Genomic DNA, 6,856 nt, shown 5'->3' on the forward strand with positions numbered 1-6,856 from the left:
CACGAAATGAAATAATTAAAAAATCGAATATTCCAAGCTGCTCAGCTGCAAATTTATATGTTATAAACTTGAACAATTTAAAGTCAAAAACATTCCAAATTGAGCCGCATCAATTTGAAATCTGTACATGAGTGTTAAGCAATCTGTAATTTTATTTTAAAATTTTACCAATAAAAAATTGAGGAATGCCTATTTGACTAATTTTAAACTTGAAGAGAACTTTTTTAATGATCCAACTATTTTTCTACAATTTCGGGAAAATGACACTGCTGCTACTATTTTGTCAAATTGCTCGCTAACGCAACTATTTTTTAACTGTTGCTTTTAAACATAGTTTCAAACTTTTCGCTATAGATTAGCTAAAGTAACATATCTGCCATATAAAAAATAAAAATTTCAAAACGTTCCAAGGCATTTCAAAGATTTCAGAACATATCAAGGTATTTCTGGAAATTTCAAGAGTATTCAACCAATTCTATGAGGTCTTAAAGGATTTTAACTTATGAGTATTTCACGGATTCGAAAGGATATAATGGGATTTAAATGCTTCAAGATTATTTTAAAACGTTCAAAGGGATTTCAAAGAATTTCAAAAATTGCAAGCAATTTTAAGAGATTTCAAGAAGTTTCATCTGATTTTAGACGTTTTAAATAGATTTTAAGGAGTTTAAAAAAATGTCTAAAGAACTTGAGGATGTAAATTAAGTGGAATGAAATTTTAAAAGTTCTTTTAGTAATTTATAAGCATTTTATCCACCACCAGTTTCATTTTAGTATCACAAAAAACTGTTTTTTTCTCAGTCTCATTTAATATCTGAAATTAGCCCTGATATAATAATTTTTTTAGACTGCTCAAAGCATTTCCAAGAATATATGCGGCATTCCACACCATATTTGCCACTTAAATTTTTTTTCACGTAAATTATTATTTTTTTCTTGTGTAACACTCAAAAATAATCGAAATGTATTTTTTTTATTTCAATATGACATGCAAAGTTTTCAAGAAAATTAAAAAAATTTAAGTTCATAAAAAAGTACCTTTTTTCAAATGCTTATACTGCAATATTAAACAAAGATATAAAAATTGATACGGAAGATAAAACGGGGGCCGTTTCCTTAACTTTCGAATAAAGTATACTAAAATCCACTTTAATTATTTATTTAATAATATAAATCAAATATTTATAAACAAATAGATTTTTTTCAATTAAGACCTGTTTTTTAAAAGAATGGACTAAACTTTTTTCTTGATCTGGTAAAGATTTGGGAGTGGGTAGTCAAATACTTTCGAAGTCATGAACTTTTGAAAAGTGGTTCCTGCGCGCGAAGTGTACTGCAGCGCGACTCGCTCGGACTGGGACTCGACTGCCTATGCGATAAGTAAAACACGATTATCCACTTGCAAATTCGTATATTTTTATGTTGTTAATTTAACATATTCAAAACTTATAGCTATTCAAAAATTCATTGCTTCGAAGATATTAGACTACCCACTCCCAAATTTTTACCAGATCAAGAAAAACGTTTAGTCCACTCTTAAAAAAACAGGTTCAAATTGAAAAAAATCCATTTGTTTAAAAGTATTTGATTTAAATAATGAAATAAATAATTAAGTGAATTTTAGTATACTTTTATCGAAAGTTGAGGAAAAGGTCCCCATTTTATCTTCCGTATGAATTTTCATATCTTTGTTTAATATTGAAGTATAAGAAATTGAAAAAAAGTACTTTTTTATGAACATAAATTGTTTTTATTTTATCGAAAACTTCGACTAAAAGTATAACTACTCCATTTTTGGTTCAAAATTAAAATTAGTAATTAAAAATTAATCTTTTCTAGTTCAAAGTTCAACTATGTTACTAAAAATTAATTTATTTTGTCGAAGCTTCGTTTTTGTTTGGTAGAAAAACTTTTTTCTTGAAAATTCTTTTCTGTTATTTACTCAACAGTTTTGTAGGAAATTAAATTATTTGGTTGAAAATTCAACTACGTGTTTGAAAGTTAAACTATACTTTGTTAAAAATTCATGTTTATTTTTGCTTATAAATTGATGTTTTATCTAAAATTCGAACTATTCTATTTTTTCTTAGAAATTTATCCTTTCTAATTTAAAAAATTGACTATTTGTATTACAATTAACATATTTTGTTAAACGTTCATCGTTTTGGTTAGAAAATAATTCTTGTTTATTGAAAATTCATCTTTTTGGTCAAGCATTAAATAATTTGGTTAAAAATTCTTTCTTTTGCCCAATTCAACTGATTACAAATTCATATTTTTTTCTGTTAAAAATTAATTTTTGAAACTGAAAGTTTTAACGATTTTGGTAGAAAATACATCTTTCATGTTAAAGCAACTGTTTAGTTACAAATTAATTTGGTCATTGTGGACATTTTGTCTTTTTTTATCTTAAAATCTTAGGAATTTAGAATGTCACATATTGAATGTAATATTCTATTTACACTAATTTCGATTGAAAGAGCTTAATCCCCGATTATTCCCCTATTTTCATGAGAAATTACCCTATTTCCATTGTTCTCAGATAATGTTGGGCTACATTACTTTTTTTGGGGGGTGCAGGGGGTTGGGGTATTATACAGAATTACGGTCGTAAACGATAATTTCAGGGGGGGGGGGGCAAAATAGCCTGAGATTATCAACATAGTTTGTGGAGGGCCCTTTATTTTAGATGTGTATTATTAGTGAGCACAGTAACCTGCTGGTAGCCATGTACATTTTTTTCTGGGTGCAAATAAGAAAATTATCCCTTCAAACACAATTTATTCAGAGCCCGCTGAGTTGACGCTTTTTTCTTTCGACAGCTTCCATCTTCTTCGCTCTTCCGGACCAGGCGACAGTGAAAAAGGTGATCAAAGCGCTACCGCGAACTGGAGTGGGTGTCAAGTATGGGATTCCTCAGACCAGGTAAGCTATATGTTCAGAAACAGAAGGCATAGCCAGACAGCAACCTGTCCTTTCCTTGTTACTCTGCTGAATCCGGTCTACGTTGGGCGCTTGATGGGAAATACGCTCGACGCATTCCAGGATTTCTTTGTTCCTTCAGTCTGTACTCTCTACCGGCTATATCTTATACATGTATATGTACTGGATGGGAGAGTATCCAGTTCTATTCTATATCACGTGTATCATTTCAAACAGGGCGTATGGTCACAAAGAATTTTTTTCCTTTTTAAGGTCGATTGAAATTCATCAAATTTACTGAAAAATCAAGATTTGCTGCCTGTATACATCTGGGCGGTCCGAAAACGCATTGGATTTATGTTTTTAAATTTTCTTGCATTCCCGCCAAATTTTTTATTGATACTTAGGGGTTCCGCCAACCCTATAAGTTTTAAAGGCTATTTTCATCAGTAAGGTAAACAGGTGTTTTTGGACATGTTGGACAGAATCGTTAATATTAGGCGTATCCAATTGTCCTTCAACGTTTCCGTTAACAATTGACTATAGGGGAAACCAGTGAGAGGTGAATAGGCAAATATGGGAAAGCTAGAGAAGCACGAAGATAATAATAAAAAGGTACAGGTAATGCAAAGTAAGATGAAGAAAATAAAAAGATTGAACCGTGAGTTTGGAGGGGGTGAGAGTGGGAATACGGATAATGAAAGGCTGAAAAAAATAGAACAAAGAATAGAAAATAAAGAGAGGAAAGAAAGAGAAAGAAACATAGTGATGAAGGTTATCAGATTAGAGTGGAAGGAGCTAAATAAAGGAGTGGAATACGTACTAAAAAGGTTTGATGTTAAGGTAGGGATAGAGGAAGTGCAAAGTGTAGGAAGGGAAGTGCGAAGTGGGGAGGGAATGGTACTGGCGAAACTCAAGAAATGGGAACATAAAGAGGGAAGTGATGACCAAGAAGAGGATGTTATATGTAAGCTTGGAGAGAATTGAAGATGATTGGACATGGCTAGAGAGGAAGATGCAGTATAAGTTAAGGAAAATAGCGGAACAGAAAAGGAAAAAAGGAAGAAAATGTGTTAATTATGGGAGATCACAGATTGACGAAGTACGGTGGGATTGGGACAAAGAAAGGTAAAAGGTAGAAAGGAGTGAGGTGCCGGGAAACTAGGAAAGGAAGGAACGGAAGCTAGAAAAATTAGAAATAGTAAGAAGTAAAAACGAGAAACGAGTGTAGCAAAGAATGGAGGATATGTATAGAGTGGGATGTAGTAATAATTATGGAGACGGGGCTAGATGAAAAGGGATGGGAAAGAGTAAGGGGAAGGTTAACAAGATGTTACAAATGGTAAGTTCAAAATGCCAAAAGGAAGAATAAAAATTGCAGAGCAATGGCAGGAGTGGTAACGGGAATAAATAACGAATGTATTCCAGGGAACGATAAGAAAGAGAAAAAAGAATAAAAAGGATTAATAGTAGAAGAGGTAAGCGTGGGATGAGACTAGTAGAAGATAGTGGGGTTCTATCTGAAGGGCGATATGAAGGAGAAAGCAGAGGATATAAAAGAAATGATAAAGGAAAGTAAAGAAGGGATTAGGTTTATAATAGGTGTGGATTTCAATGCGAGAATAGGAGATAGGGGAGTAAGGGAATGGAAAGAAGAGAGAGGCAGAAAATACAAAGATAAGGTACTAAATAGGGAAGGAATGAACTTATTAAAAAGCTTTGAGAAGTTAGGATGTTTTATCTTAAACCCAAATATAAAGCGAGATGAGGAAGGAGAACATATGCGCTCAGGAAGAAGAAAGGGAATTATTGCGTTGCTGTTCCTGTCCGCTTCAAATTTAATTTAATTTTTAATTTTCTTTTTGCCTTGATAAGGGTGCTGTATGAGTGCCGAAACCTTGATTGCAGTAGGAACATTTTGCGGTGGTTGTCGAAATTTGGTCGTTAGATTCTTGGATTTATTTTCAGGAATTCTTCACATTATCTGAAAGTAGATGATGAGGTAAGAGAGAAAGTTAAGAAAACTAGAGGTCGGAGATTATATTAATTCGGATCACTTTCCCCTAATAGTGACATTAAAGGGAGAACAAAGTAATGGCAATATAGATAACAAGGAAGCAAAGGTAAAAAGTGCAGGGAAAGGGGATTGGTTATAGCAAGGAAAATAAGAGTGTAGAGAAAAGGTCAGAAATATGTTACAAGGTTCTATGAAATGTAAAGACCGAGGTGACGTAATCTCTATTAAAAGGCAGGTCGCAAGAAGCGTAAAATAGTTCTATAAAATCTCAAATTTTAGTTAAAATACAGTATATATAGAAGAAGTCTTGAAGCTATAGGGAACAGTTCTATCAAATGATAACCGATTTTTTTCCGCAAGAAATTAGTCTTTTGTATTATTATATTATTACTCTTAGACTCTAATATATTTTCACATGTTAAGTCCACAATTATTTACTATTAAACAATCACAACACTATTTATAATCGCTCGCTATGCAAATTTCTATTCGCCGCGGCATAGACAACAGTAATTTGTTGCCTGTGAATTCTTTTTTGTTAAAGTTCCTTCGGTTTTAACGAACACATCCTCCTTACGGATCTCGTGCTTCGCACTCGAGTTTATCCCTGAAATGTATATTATTATAATTCGTAACTTGCATTGGTATTAAAACAGACGAAGTTTCATTTTCCGGTAAAAAATGCGTATTCTAACAAACAAATTGTTATCAAACGTTTTATTGCAACTTTAATCGTTTTTTCATAAACTGAATTTGCTCATTTCCAATGTTTTCAATTGTAGAGAATGGGAAGTGCCACATATACTGGTCCTTTATATTCTCGAAAATTGCTTCTGTTGCACACTCGAGGCTTCATCTTGGTTGGTTCTTCTTGACTTTGAGAAGCGAACCATGTTCGTTATCGAATTTTCGGCACCAGCTGACAAAAACATCATAGCCAAGGAGAATGAAAAGAAAGAGAGGTATAGAGATCTTATAACGGAGTTGCAACGATTGTACCCGGAATATTCTGTTAAACTAATCGTCCTTATCATTGGCGCTATTGGAGGTGCCAATCTTTCACTCGGTAACACCCTGAAAAACATCCCGGCATGTCAAAAATATGCTGAAACACTTGCGGGAAAAATGCAGAAGGCGCTAGTCCTTGGATCACTCCGTGTTCTTAGGGTGCACGAAACTTTTGCCGAATCGTCGTATTGATTCCGTTACAGACTGTAAGCGTGTAAGACGGTCGTGAGACGTGTTTGTGGCTGAAATTTTACCGCGATTTCGCTGGGGGCGGGTTCAATTTTTTAGATTAGCACCCGCTCCCGGTAAAATCCTGCACTCGTCAAAATTTAATAATCTTGTATTTTCTTGCCTCTGTAATTATTGTTTTTATAATGGCCGTTTATCTGAATTTTTCTAAACATATTTTATTATTCTTATTTGTTGCAACAAACTCACATTAACAAAAGTTTGTACCACATATGCGTACACGCACATATAACTTGTAACCTCTGTTGTGCATAGAATAAGCATCTGTCATAAAAAAATTTAGGACTTTTTTGCTTATGTTTTTGTACACGACCCCCCACAAAATTAACTACAGTTCTCGCGAGACACCCTTTATGCATATATATATAATTAAAAATTTGTCATAAGGACAACCGCAGGATTTCGCCGGGAGCGGGTGCTAATCTGGAAAATTGCACCCGCTCCCAGCGAAATCGTGGCCACAACCACGTCTTACGACCGTGAGATAGGTGGTTAAAGTCTGTAACGGAATCAATACGATGATCCAGCAAAAGCCTAGTGCACCATAAGAACACGGACCGACCCAAGGACAACCGCTTTCTGCATTTTTCCCGCAAGTGTTCTAGCATATTGTTGACACGCAGGGATGCTTTTTAGGCCATTAGCAAGTGAAAGCTTGGC

The sequence above is a fragment of the Belonocnema kinseyi genome, chromosome 5, assembly GCF_010883055.1.
Source record: "Belonocnema kinseyi isolate 2016_QV_RU_SX_M_011 chromosome 5, B_treatae_v1, whole genome shotgun sequence".
Lineage (NCBI taxonomy): Eukaryota > Metazoa > Arthropoda > Insecta > Hymenoptera > Cynipidae > Belonocnema > Belonocnema kinseyi.